The sequence below is a fragment of the Meriones unguiculatus genome, chromosome 12, assembly GCF_030254825.1.
Source record: "Meriones unguiculatus strain TT.TT164.6M chromosome 12, Bangor_MerUng_6.1, whole genome shotgun sequence".
Taxonomy (NCBI): Eukaryota; Metazoa; Chordata; class Mammalia; order Rodentia; family Muridae; genus Meriones; species Meriones unguiculatus.
The window spans coordinates 92464789-92477918 of NC_083360.1; positions in this window are offsets into that span (position 1 = coordinate 92464789).

Sequence of the window (13130 nt, forward strand, 5' to 3'; positions counted from 1 at the left end):
GATTGGTAGTGTTCCTTTTGTTTCTATTTTGTGGGATAGTTTGAAGAGAACTGGAGTTGGCTCTTCTTTGGAGGTCTGGTAGAATTCTGTGCTGAAACCCTCTGGTTCTGGGCTTTTCTTGGATGGGAGACTTTTGATGACAGCTTCTATTTCCTTGGGGGATATAGGACTATTTAATTGATTTACCTGATCTTGATTCAGTTTTGGTAAGTGGAATCAATCAAGATAATTGTCCATTTCATTTAGATTTTCAAATTTTGTGGCACATAGACTTTTGAAGTAAGTCCTAATGATTGCCTCAGTGTCTGTAGTTATGTCCCCCTTTTCATCTGATTTTGTTGATTTGGATGGTGTCTCCCTGCCTTTTAGTTAGCTTGGCTAAGGGTTTGTTTATCTTGTTGATTTTCTCAAAGAACCAGCTCTTGGTTTAATTGATTCTTTGAATTGTTTTATTTGTTTCTAATTGATTGATTTCAGCCCTGAGACATTGATAAAACTTAAACCACACATAGATCCCCATACATTAATAGTGGGATACTTCAACACCCCACTCTCAACAAAGGACAGGTCAACAAAACAGAAATTAAACAAAGAAACAATGTCTCTAACAGAGGTCATGGATCAAATGGTCCTAACAGACATTTACAGAACCTTACACCCAAACACAAAAGGATTTACCTTCTTCTCAGCACCTCATGGAACCTTCTCCAAAATAGACCACATAGTGGGTCACAAAGGGAGCCTCAACAGACACAAGAAGATTGAAATAATTCCTTGTATCCTATCTGATCACCATGGAATAAAGCTGGACCTCAACAACAACAGAAGTAACAAAAAGCGTACACACACATGGAAACTGTACAACTTGCTACTAAATGACAGCTGGGTCAGGGAAGAAATAAAGAAAGAAATCAAAGTCTTCATAGAATTCAATGAAAATGAAGGCACAACATACCCAAACTTGTGGGACACAATGAAAGCAGTGCTAAGAGGAAAGTTCATAGTACTAAGTGCCTTCAAGAAGAAATTGGAGACAGCTCATTCAAGCAACTTAATGGCTCACTTAAAAACCCTAGAAAAAGAAGAAGCAGACACACACCAAAAAGGAGGAGATGGCCAAATGTTCTCTTTTACAGTAATATCTATCATCTGTCTCTATCTATCTATCTATCTATCTATCTATCTATCTATCTATCTATCTATCATCTATCTATATCTATCTATCTATCTATCTATCTATCTATCTATCTATCTATCTATCTATCTACATCTATCTGTCTGTCTGTCTATTATCTATCTATCTATCTATCTATCTATCTATCTATCTATCTACCTATTTATCTATCTATCCATCTAATTTTCTTGAAACAGAGTTTCTTTGTGTAGTCCTGGCTCTGCCTCTGTCTCTTGAGTGCTGAGATTAAAGGCATTTATTTATTTATTTATTTATTTTTTTAGCATGTATGTACCCTTTAAAACATTTTAATTTACTTTTCTCGAGGCAGGGTTTTTCTGTATAGCCCTGGCTCTGCCTCTGCCCCCTGAGTGATGGGATTAAAGGCATGTGTTTATTTATATTTCAGTATTCATGTACCTTCAAAAACATTTTTATCTAATTTTCTCCCCTTCTCATTTCTTTGGAGATTTACTTTCTATGTGCATTTATTTATCTTTCTTTTACTGCCATTTAATTTAATATCTTACTCTGTATTTAACTTTATTTAAACTCTTTCCAATCTTTACATGGCTTATTTCTTTCAGTTTATTTAATTATGCCTTTAAGAATTTTATTTTATCAAATTCACACCATTTGTATCTACTTATGATGCCTGACATACAGTCTGTTTTCCTCTCTAGCACTAAAACATACATTTAAATGTTTTTTACCTCGTTGAGTTTGGTTTCTTCCTGTGTCTACATGTGGCTCCTGCTCCCCATGTGGTGCTATGCTTGGCCACACCCCATCCTTCTCTGCCACACAGGTTAAGTTTTAAAGGGCCAAGCCTCCCACCATGACCTGCCAGACAGGAAGGGTGGTCTTGCCAAGCTGTGAGCAGATGGCTCAATCACTGCTGTAGTGGCTGGCCCAGAACTCTGGGTCTTTCTGGGTCTGGGTCACCTCACTCAGAATGATTACTTCAAATACCATCCATTTACTTGCAATTTTTATTTTCCCTAATATTCTGTGTAATTCCTTATGTTGTGGGAGGAAAGCCATGTAAGAAAGCTGTGGACTTACTCTAAACTATGAATAGGGCGGAGTGCAGAATGAGCTTATACAAAGTGGCCTTCTAGAAAGAATTCCGTGAACTATGGTAAGTGAATGCATTTGGAAGCAAGGACATGAAGGGACTGCCTTGGCTTGTGCACACCATCTCTGTGGGAAAGGCAAAAGCCTGGGAGGAATATTCTTGGATCTTTTCATATGATCAAAGATAATAAGACACAATACCAGGTGTATTCCCTCACTGTACTTTATTTGCTTAGGCTAATTGTAAATATCATTTCATGTTTTGCTTGCTTTAACAATAAAAATGAGGAGTGCTTTGTTTGCACTACTCTTGAGCTCAAAAGCCGGGAGTCACTTGGTACTGTCTGTAGGTCTTTGGATTATGGCCTTTGATTCTTGAGACCCGGCCTCACTGGCCACAGGGCCTTGAGACCACATTTTCATTATCCATTCATCAGTAAGGTGATGAACATCTAGGTTGTTCCCATTTCCTGGATATTGTGAATAAAGCAGTAATGAACATGGATGAGCAGGTGTCTGTAGGGTAGGAAATAGAGTCCTTTGGGTATATACCCAGGAGTGAATACTTGGGTCATATGGTAGATATATTTTTGCCACCATAATAATTCCCACAGTGGCTGATCTAGTTTGCACCCAACCAGCAGTGAATAAGTGTTTCCTTTTTTTTCCATGCTAGGATGATGATGATGATGATGATTATTTTTAATCTTAACCATTCTGGCTGGAGTGAGATGAGATCTCCAAGTAGTTTTAATTTGAATTTCTCTGGTGGTAGATGTTAAACATTTAAAAAGTGTCCCTTAGCCATTTATTTTTCATCTTTTTGAGAACTGTGCTTAATTCCATGCCTCATTTTAAAAATTAGGCATAGTTTTATTTGTTTGTTCTCGTGTCTTTGGTTAGATTTATTCCAAGGCTTTCTCTGGTTTTGAGGCAACTGTGAATTGAATTGTTTCCTTGATTTCTTTCTTGGTGTTTTGTATGCATGAACAGTACTGATTTTTATGTTAATTTTGTGTCTTGCTAATTTGTCAAGTGTGTTTATCAGCTGTAGAGGTTTTCCGGTGAAGTCTTTAGGGTCTTTTGCACCCAGAACCACATTATCTGCAAGTAAAGATGCTTAGATTTCTCTTTCTGGTCTCATCTTCTTTGTGTATCATAGTGCTTTAGCTAAGACTTTGCATTCTGTGTTGAAATAGGAGTCAGAAGAGCAGACATCCTTGTCTTGTATCTGGTTTTAGTGGAAATACTTTGACTTTTCTCTGTTTAAGATGTTATTGGCAGTGATATTCTTATATATTACCTTTTTTTATGTTGAGGTATGCTCCCTGGATTCCTATTATCTCCGGATCTTCCCTAGAATAGAGCCACCCCTGGATCTCTGGGGTGAAGCCAGTTTGGTCATGGTGGTTATTTTTTTTATTTGATGTGTTCTTAAATTTTGTTTGCAAGTATTTTGTTGAATTTTTTAAATTTTGTTTGTTTTTGTTCTTTGTCTAGCTTTGATATCAGGGGTAATACTGGCTTTTTAGATTTTGGAAATGTTTTTCCCCTTTCTATTTTGTGGAATAGCTTAAGGAGTATTATTACCAGCTCTTATTCAAAGGATATTGCACTGAATATGGCCGGTCCTGGACCTTTCTTAATAGTTTGTGTGTGTATGAGTGTCTGAGACAGGGTTTCTCTCTCTAGTCCTGGCTGTCCTGGAGTCAGCATGGAAACTGGCTGGCCTGAGACTTAGAGACCTGCCTGTCTCTGCCTCTGAGTGCTAGGACTAAAGATGTGCGTCACCATGTCTGGCATTAATTGGGAGATTTTTAATTATTGTTTTTATCTCACTGAGTGTCTGTTGGGCCTGATAAGGCCTGCTGTATCTACCTGAGCCTGGCTTGAGTTTGGAGACCTGTCGTAGCTTCCAATTTAAGAGGTGCCGCTTTTGGCCAAAAGTGATTCAGCATATCCGCCTTGAAATCAACCCTGCCTGGTAACTGTTACGTGGAGTTTTGTCGCTGGCCCACCTCTCCTTGCACTACCTAACCTTGCCCTCTACGTCATCTTACCTCACTTCCTTAACCCTGCCTCCTGACCCAAACCTATAACAAGGACGGCTTTATTCAATAAACCGAGTTTCCTGCTTCTACAGATCTCCTGGCTCAGTGGTGTTTTATTTCCTGGGGCATCTGGAGAGGTTCGGGGCGTGGACACTCATCATCCCGCTCAGCCATGGAGGGCGTCCAGCTGGACTGGCCACCCTCCTCTCAGCTCCATCTGCCGGGTACCGACCCGGCAGACTGGTGCCCCGTGTGAGGATCCTGCTCGACGGAAGAACGCTGACGGGCCAACTGGTCTGCGGGTGAGCTTACCCCCGTTGAATATGGGGCAGTCCTTCTCATCTCAGAAATCCAGCCCAGGTCTGGAATCCCTACAGATTTTGCTGAGAAGTAGGGGTTTCAGTCTGCTTGAGAGACGGCTGTGCTTATTTCCTGCAGTCGGTTTTTGCTAGTGGCAGTGCCTCACCAGGTTGGGGTGAGGGTTTTCTGATAAATCTTTTATCTCAAGCAACTGCGTAAGGCAGTGGTGGAGGATGGGCCCAATTCGCCTTGGGCTGAGACCATCCTTGAGGAGCTGGTTCATCAGTGCACTACACGAGACTGGACGGACCTTTCTACAAGGAGGAAAGCAGGGTCCAGGGGAAACGCAACCAACGAGCTAACCCCCAGGTGCCTATAACTTACGGAATGCTTTTGGGCACAGCTGACCAGTATTCCACAGGCCTCCACCAGGCCGCTCTCCCAGCCCCTAATCAGGAGCAGGTTAGAGCCGCAGGCATGGCGGCCTGGAGGAAGCTAGATGACGGGCCTCTAATTTGGCTCACCCGGAAGCCTTCTACTAGTCCTCTTGGGACAGTCAGTTTGTGAGCGGTGGGGAGGAGTGTTTCCTCACACCTTCCTGTTACACTCCTTTCCAGCTGGCACCAGAATCATTGCCTCTCTTAGTCCCTTCTAGACTCTTCTGACTATGGCCGCCCTCTTCCCTTCCCACTCTGGAATTGAGAAACCAAACAGCCCTGGTTTCCTAGCTGGAGACTGTCCTGTGTCCCCACTGCCTCTGAGTCCTTTTAGATTCTTTTCTCCCACCACCTGGGCCAGGCAGGGAAAGGCAACTAACAACCACTGAACTGTGTAACCACAACTACCTTGGTGCCTCGAGTTTCCCCATCTGTAAAAATGGGCAATTACAGCCGTTGGTGGGATGCTTTGGGATGTTAAGGGGAAGATACGATTGTGTTTTATATCAGTCAGTTCTGTAGTGAGGTCAGAAAGGATGAACACGTGGAGAAGGAGAGCACATATACTAGTTATTTGGACAAGTTCTTTAGCAGGAAGGAAGATTCTGAAATGCTAGAAACTGAGCCGTTGAGGAAGGGGAGTGTGGGGAGAGAGGACGGCAGGCAGGCCTTCTGAGCGGCAGTGGGGAGTTCTTCCTGAGCAAGCAGCTGGATTCCATAGGCACCCCGCAGTTACAAAATCCAGTGGGGTCCCCACTCAAAATTCCTCACAAGAAGCAAACCGTTTTGGGAATTCTTACAGACATGGACAAAAACAGAAGGGGGAATCATTACCCCCAGGTGATTAATTGAAAAAGGTACTATTTATTTTAAATATTTGAATATTTAATATTGATTTTAAATATTTTAAATACTTTAAATATCTTAAATCACTCCCCTGTTCCCTGCTCAACCTCTTCCTGACCTTTCCACAAGGGACTGCGTTTGGGCATTACCTCGTCCTGATAATAGCAGCATTGATGTTGGGGGTGTCCACTGCTCCCTCTGTCACTCCAACTCCAATCTGGAGAAATCCCTTCTTTGCTCACTGCCCCCAAGAGTGATGTTACTTTGTGGGGGAGAAATGGCCTTTCCATAAAAGACCTTCAAGATCAGCTAGACTCCCTGGCGGAGGCAGTTCTTCAAAATAGAAGAGGTTTGGACTTACTAACTGCCGAAAACGGTAGCAAGCATCTGCTTGTTTTTGTAGGAAAATTGCTGCTTCTACGCCAACAAATCGGGCATTGTCAGAGATCCAAGAACATCAAGAAAACCCCCTGTGGACTGGCTTTCATGGCCTCCTGCCCTATATTCTTCCTCTACTTGGACCCTTACTTCTCTTCCTTTTCCATGGGCCATGCATGCTTAACAAGCTCGTACAGTTTATCCAGCAGAAGTTAGAGGCAATTAAGCTGCATCAAGTAAAAATACATTATCATCCCTTAGCTACTCGGGAATCCAACTCTGCGTAGGCCCAGGCATCTTCCTAGAAAAGACCCTCCTCTGCCCTCCATTTGACCAATGACAGGTAAGACCCCAGATGTGCTGGGGTGACCTAAGACAGGTCCTGGAGGAGCTTCTGACAAGCTGGCTACATGGTACTCAGTGACGGGTAAGATCTCCATGTGGGGGACAACCTAAGACAGGGGCCAGGTCTGCTGTCAAATAAAAGGAAAAGGGGCGAAATGTTGGGCCTGATAAGGCCTGCTGCATCTACCTGAGCCTGGCTGGAGTTTGGAGACCTGTCTTTAGCTTCCGATTTAAGAGGCACTACTTCTGGGCAAAAGTGATTCAGCATATCCGCCTTGAAATCAACCCTGCCTGGTAACTGTTACGTGGAGTTTTGTTGCTGGCCCACCTCTCCTTGCACTACCTAACCTTGCCCTCTATGTCATTTTACCTCACTTCCTTAACCCTGCCCCTGACCCAAACCTATAACAAGGACCGCTTTATTCAATAAACCGAGTTCCTGCTTCGACAGATCTCCTGGCTCAGTGGTGTTTTATTTCCTGGGGCATCTGGGGAGTTTCGGGCAGTGGACACTCATCATCCCACTCAGCCATGGAGGGCGTCCAGCTGGATTGGCCATCCTCCTCTCAGCTCTGCCTGCTGGATAGCGACCTGGCAAGTGTCATGACTTTGTTTAAATTACTTACTTTATCTTGCTTTAACTTAGGTAGGTTGTACATATCTGAAAATAATTCATTCTTTTATTTCAGATTTTCCATTTTTGTGGAGTATATGGTTTTTGTTTGTTTTGAGACAGGATATTACTATGAAGCCTTGGATGGCCTGAAAGTTGCCATATAGACTAGGCTGGCCTTCAACTCATAGAAATCCACCTGCATCTGCCTCTGGGGTGCTAGAGTGAAAGGCACGTGCCGCCATACCTCACTTAGTGTAGATTTTTGATCCTCTGAATCTCCTCAGGGCCTGTTGTACCCTTCCCTTTCTTCTATAATACTATTAGAGAAGAATCATCTCCTTTAATTTGGCTAAAAGTTTGCTCACCATGTTAATAATTTCAAAGCACCAACTCTTTGTTTCATTAATTTTTTAAAATTTGTTTTTGTTTGATTTCATTCATTTCAGCCCTGATTTTGATAATTTTTTCCCATTTACTTGTTTTGGGTAGTGATTGTTCTTATTTTTGAAGGCCTTTAGGTGCAGAGCAACATTATGAGCTTGAGTCTCTCCAGTTCTTTGCTGAAGGCGCGCAGGGCTGCAAACATTCCTCTTTTTTTTTTAAATTATACTTTATTTACTTTGTATGCCCCCTCTAGTTCCCTCCCTCCTCCCCTCCCAATCCTTCCCTTCCTCCCCACACTTCCCTTTCTCCACACACTCCCCTCCCCAAGTCCACTGCTAGGGGAGGATTTCTTTTTCTTCCTTCTGATCCTAGTCTCTTAGGTCTCATCAGGAGTGGCTGCATTGTCTTCCTCTGTGGCCTGGTAAGGCTGCTCCCCACTCAGGGGGAGGTGATCAAAGAGCAGGCCAATCAGTTCACAAATATTCCTCTTTATGAGTGCTTTTACTGTTTACCATAGATTTTGGTATGTTGTGTTCTCATTTTCATTCAACTCTAGGATTAAAAATTTTTGCCTGATTTCTTTATTTAGTTCTGGTCCAGTATTGTGTTGTTTAGTTTCTCTGAATTTCTGTGTTGTTTGCCTTTTCTTTTGTTGTTGATACCAGTCTTAATCACAGTGGTTAGACAAAATGCTGGAAGTGATTTCAATTCTATATATTTTTGATCATGTTTATTGTAACTATTTTGGAATCATTGTTTCATGTGTAATCTATGTTACTTTTCTTTGGGGGTGTTACCCTGGAGTACTGTCTTGGTAGAGACCTGTTGTTTAGGTTATCTGTGTTGATACATTTGTGATGGGACCTAGGTATCTAGAGCTAGGTCATTGGAAGTGTGTCTTGGTATAGATATATTTTCTCTCTTTTGTTGAGTGGGTGTTTGAAGCTTTGATTTTTGTTAACCCAACTTGTTCAGTGGTTGGGCTTATGGTTTTATCTTTGGGGAATTCAGTGTTGTCCAGCTGGGGTCTAAGGAGTAGTTCCAGCTCAGCTTAGATGAAATGAGGTTTTTCGTTCCAGAAACAGATCTTTAGAGTTGTAGAATTCTCAACATCCGTCTTCAGAAGTCTGGAGGAGGTGGTCAGGATTTTCCTCAAGCAATGGGTGCTGACAGAATTAGTGATGCAAGTCTAGAATCCATATCAAGAAAGGAGTGCTGGGTAGGGGGTTGACAGAAGGCAGGTGTAGGATATCTGAGGTTCAGGTGAGTCTCTGGGTTGTGTGAAGCTGCTGGTGTGGTCTGATGCCCCTGCTTGGTGAGAGATACTCTAGGGTAGTTGGATGGGTGTAGTCTGGTGTTTCCCTAAAGAAGGGACCAGGGGAATGCAGTGGGGTGGGTGCAGCTTGTTGGGGTATGTAGGAGTTCTGGAAGAGTCTGGGGATGGGGACAAGCAAGGGCTCCCAGCAGTGTATGGGCAGCATGAGTTGGCACTACCTACCCTAAGAAGATATGTGGAAAGGGAATTATCTTGTTTTCGTCATCGCTACTCCATAAGAGTTACATTAAGAATGCTTTGACTTTGTTTTTTTCTGCTATTAATAACAGTTATAAAATTGTGGTCACTAGTTTTCTAGAAAGCCTTAACTGTTAACTTGACGGAGCCTTGAAAACAAAGTCTCAGTTGGGTAACAATGTCTAATAGGTGGGTCTGCAGCATGCCTGTGGGGAAGTGTCTTGAGTGTGAATGGATACAGGGGGGCCCAGTCCACTGCTCGCAGTTTTGTTTTTTGGACAGGAGGTCCGGATTATATAAGAAAGCTAGCTAAGCATCGATAAGAGGAAACTAGCAAGCAGCAGTCTTCCATGGTTCCCATGTTGAGTTACTGATTTCACTTCCATCAGTGATGGACTGTGAACTGGAAATGCAGGTCAAATGAACTGTTTTCTCCTACATAGCATTTGGTAGTGATGTTAGTCACAGGAATAGAAAAGAAACCAGAATAGCCAATATTCATTGAGTGATTGGTAGGTACTAAATTCTCTTCTAGGTGCTTTTATGTATATATCTTATAACACAGTGATGTGATAAATGCACTTTTATTGTCCTGTTTTTATATATGAGAAAATGAAATTATAATGAAGCTGTATGCCTAAACAACCTCGTCAAAGCAGTTCAGTGATGTGTGCAGTTAGATCATGGAATAAAAAAATGATTAGATAGAAGTATTCAAACACTGCAACAGACAAAAATTTAAAGACAAGTTAGTCCTGTATTTTCTGAAAAGAAACAAAACAAAACCACAACAACAGAACCGTCATAATAGTATAATGACTACTTCAATCTCCATGGTTGTTGTGAATCTGTTTACATTTTTTTACATCCTTTTGGTAGTTCATATGTGTCTGGAAAACTACCAATTTGTTCTAGGTTTTCTAAATTTTAAATACGTTTCAAAGTATTACCTAAGAAATTTTCAGGATTTCGTTGAAGTCTGGAGTAACTCTGCCTTTTCCTTCCAATTTCTCTCTGCCTCTGCCTGGGTTGATTTGGTTATGAGTTTTCGAATCTTGTGTGTTCCTTTTTTATTTATTTATTATTTATTTATTTAATCACTTTACAACTTGATCCTAGCCCCCTCCCTCTTCTCCTCCCACTCCCACCCGCATGCCCCCTCCCTTGTTCCCCCTCTTTCCTTCAAAGAGAAGGGAGGCCCTCAAGGTGTGCTAATCCATCCTGGCATCTTAAGTAGCAGTAGGACTAAGTTTATCCTCTCCCACTGAGACCTGACAAGGCAGCCCAGCTAGGGTAAAGGGATCCAAAGGCAGGCAACAGAGCCAGAGACACTGCCTACTCCCATTGTTAGGGGATCCACATGTTGATCATGCTGCATTTCCGATACTTATGTGTGTGGTCTGGGTCCCGCCCATGCATGTTATTGGTTGGTGGTTCCGTTTCTGTGAACCCTATGGGCCCAGGTTAGTTGATTCTATAGGTCTCTTTGTGGTGTCCTTGACCCCTCTGACTCCACAGAACTTCCCAAGCTCAGCCTACTGTTTGGCTGTGGGTCTCTGCAGCTGTCTCTGCATGAGGCCTCTCAGAAGACAGTTTGCTAGGCTCCTGTCTGCAAGCATAGCAGATCATCACTAAGAGGGTCACGACATCTTTCCCCAACACTTCCACAGGGACCCCCGGAGCTCCGCTCCATGCTTGGCTTCAAGTCACAGCATCTGCCAGCAGGAGCCTTCTAGACAACAGTTAAGATAGGCTCCTGACTGTAAGCATAGCAGAGAATCATTGATAGTGTCAGGGGTTGGGTTTCTACCGTGGGGTGGGTCTCAGGTTGGGCCAATGATTAATTGGACATTTCCTTAATATTTGCTCCCTCTTTATCCCTACACTTCTTGTAGGCAGGGTAGTTTTTGGATCAAAGGTTTTGTCAATGGGACCTGGAGGGTCCTCACAAGAAGACCAACAGAGACAGCTAACCCAGACCCATGTAAGCCCAAAAGGGCTTACAGAGACTGAGATATCCACCAGGGAACATGCCTGGTCTGGATGTAGGCTCCCTGCACACATGTGGCTGATGGGCAGCTTGGTCTTCATATGGGTTGTCTGGTGAGTGGAGGTGGGGTGTTTTTAACATGGACTCTATTGCCTGCTTTTGGATGACTTCCCCCTGGCAGGGCTGCCTTGCCTTAGAGGATGATGTGACTCGATGTGCTGGGGAGGATTGATACTGGGAGGGGGCTCCCCTTTTCTGGGGAGAACGGGAGAGACTGGGAGGGTCGGAGGGAGGGGGCACCCTTGGGATGTAAAGAAAACAAACTGAAATAATAATAATAAACAGAAAAGTGTCACTAAGGGGTTAGCTCTCTCCTCTGGGGCGAGTCTCAAGTTGGCCAATCATTGGTTTCCCATTCTCTCAACCTGTGGCCCATCTTTACCCCTAAACTTCTGGTAGGCAAGGCAAATTTTGGGTTGAAGGTTCTATAGGTGAGTTGGTGGCTTTTTCCCAACACTGGAAGTCCGACCTGGCTATAGCCTCCTTAACCTCTGCTGCTAGGAGTCTCAGCTAGGGTCATCTCCATAGACTCCCCTGCCTCAGAGATGCCCCCTCCACAGATTTCTGTTCTTTCTCTCGGTCCCTTCTCCCCAGCCCCCCTTTCCTCTCTGCACACCTGATCGTAATCCCTGTCACCCTCCTCACCCCCTCTCCGCCCTGTTCCCGCTCTCCGGCTACTTCAGAAGTCTATTATATTTCCTGTTCTGAGTGATATTCAAGAGTCTTTCCTTGTTCCCTTCTTGCTTCTTCAAGTCTGCGGTTTGTAGCATGGTTATCCTGTACTTTGTGAATAATATCCACTTCTAAGTGTGTACAATCCACTAATTTCTTCTTTGCTCTCTACTGCTTTGGGGTTTGGATTGTTCTTGCTTCTCCAGGACCTTGAGGTACATCATTAAATTATTTACTTGAGATATTTCAGATTGCGGTTGTTGTGTGTGTGTGAAGTGTATTCATGTGCAAGCATATGTGGAGGCCAGAGGTTGACAAATGGTTTCTTTCTCAATTGTGTTCCATTTTTTGTTGTTGTTGTTGTTTTTTTGAGACTGAGTTCCTTCTTGAAACTGAAATTCACCATTTCAGCTAGACCAGCTGGGCCAGTGAGTACCTGTCTTTGCCCTTTTTCACTGGGCTTATGGGCACAGGTCACTACATCCCAGTACAATTTTTAGTGTTCTGGGGATCCAAATTCAAGTCCTCATGCTTGAGCAGCAAGTACTTTATCCAATGAGTAGTAAAATATCTCCTTAGCCCCCAATTATCTTTGTGTATCCATGTAGATTGTGTGTGTGTGTGTGTGTGTGTGTGCGCGCGCGCGCGCATGCGCGCATGCCCGCCCGCGTTCACAGGAGTTTGGAGTCAAAGCGTGACTCTGAAGTTTACTCCTCGCTTTCCATCTTGTTTGAGGCAGGATTCTGTTGATTTCTGCTTTGAATGCCAGCAAGATGGGGATCAAGCTGGCTGGTGAAGTTTTGGGTGTTCTCTTGATAGATTTCATACTCTTGTGCTATGCATCTGGATTTTTATGTGAGTTTTGGAGACTTAAACACATGTCCTCCTGCTTGTACAGGAAATACTTTTGCTCTCACCCCATTTTTTTTTTTAATGTAAGAACTCATGGACATAAAATTTCCTCTTAGAATTGTGTTAGCTATGTATATAACCAAATATTTGGTATAAAATAACCAAATATTATAATAAATTGTACTTTTATTTTCAATTTAGAAAAGAGCAATTTTCAATGATAAAATATAAATCTATTTGTTAGCTTCTGTACTTTTTCCTTGTTATTTCAAGTTTTATTGTACTTTGATACAATAATTATTTGGATTTTTTGTATTAGGCAAGACTTGACTCATGGCCTAAAAGTTATCTATTTTAGAGAAGATAAGTTTCTGAGGATAATGTATATTCTGTATTTATTGAATAGAATATTCTGCATATATCATTAAGTTCATC